This window comes from Dipodomys ordii, unplaced genomic scaffold (genome assembly GCF_000151885.1).
Source record: "Dipodomys ordii isolate 6190 unplaced genomic scaffold, Dord_2.0 Scaffold2984, whole genome shotgun sequence".
Taxonomy (NCBI): Eukaryota; Metazoa; Chordata; class Mammalia; order Rodentia; family Heteromyidae; genus Dipodomys; species Dipodomys ordii.
Window position 1 is genome coordinate 1 of NW_012270200.1, and position 1,471 is coordinate 1,471.

A 1,471-nucleotide genomic window follows, 5' to 3' on the forward strand; every position below is an offset into this window, starting at 1 on the left:
AAAAAAAAAAAAAAAAATCACAGCCAGGTGCTGATGGCTCACACCTGTAATCCTCAGAGGATGATATCTGAGAATCGCAGTTCAAAGCCAGTGGAGGTGGAAAAGTCCCTGTGGACTTTTATCCCCAATTAACTACCTAAAAGCTCGAAATAGCCGGGTGCCAGTGTCTCATGCCTGTAATCCTAGCTACTGAGGAGGCTGAGATCTGAGGATCACAGGTCAAAGCCAGCCCGGGCTGGAAAGTCCATGAAACTTATCTCCAATAAAACACTAGAAAACCAGAAGTGGTGCTGTGGCTCAAGCGGTAGAGCACTCACCTTGAGCTGAAGAGCTGAGGGACAGCGCTCAGGCCCAGAGTTCAAGTCCCAGGACTAACAAAAAAAAAAAAAAAGCTGGAAGTGGAACAGTGGTTCAAAGTGTGGCCTTGAGCACAAAAGCTCAGGGACAGCACCCAGGCCCTGAGTCCAAGCCCTATAACTGAAAAAAAAAAATTACAGTGAAATCCTTCATTTTCTACAATTAATATACACTAATAAAATAATTTTTAGCTAGGGGCAGGTAATACCACTCTTTGCCCACTATATTGTATTGAAATGGAAAGTATGAGTTGGAGATTTATGAATTTCTTCGGGGAGAAGGGAAGCATATGAATGTACCACAAAGCACAGTGAAATCTCATCCCCAGTGTGCAGGCTAAGAGATGGAACCAGGGAGGGCCTGGAGGGTCACTAGGTCGTGAGGGCTATCCTCTCCCAAAGGGATTAATGGCGTGTTTCCATTCCCCTGTGTCACACAGGATCCTGCAGTGCTCCCGGCAAGAAAGCCCTCACCTTGGACTTCCCCGACAGCACAACTGTGAGCTGAATACATTTTTTGTATTTATCGTTTCTCCCGTGTGAGGTACTCACATACCGCAAGGGAAAGCAGAGGAAGACAGGGAGGTTTGTTGTTGTTGTTGTTGTTTTGTTAGCTTACATTAGGTATATGGGGGCAGGGGTGTGGTTGTTACATTACCACCTATGCTCACAATATACTCCAGTCACTTTCACACCCGCTGTCACACTCCCTCTGACTCTGTCCCTTACAATTTCAGCCGGTTTCTTTGTTCTGTTCTTGTGGTTGGAGACAGTGTCTTTTGATCATATCCGTCCTCTCATCTTTCTTGTTAACACAAACCCCCTACCCCCAGAGAAGCTCTTTCTCTTTCCTTAGTTCCCAGCCCCCTACTGATCAACAGTTTTCATTGAGGGTCATAATGCTGTTTTCATATACACTTGCACTGTATTTCAAAATTTTTTACCCTCTATCTTTCTTTCTTCTTTTTTTTTTTGGGGGTCCGGTCATGGGGCCTGAACTCTGGGCCTGGGCGCTGTCCCTCAGCTCAAGGCTAGCACTCTACCATTTGAGCCACAGCACCACTTCCGGCTTTTTTCTTTTTGCTTATGTGGTGCTGAGGAATCGAACCCAGGGC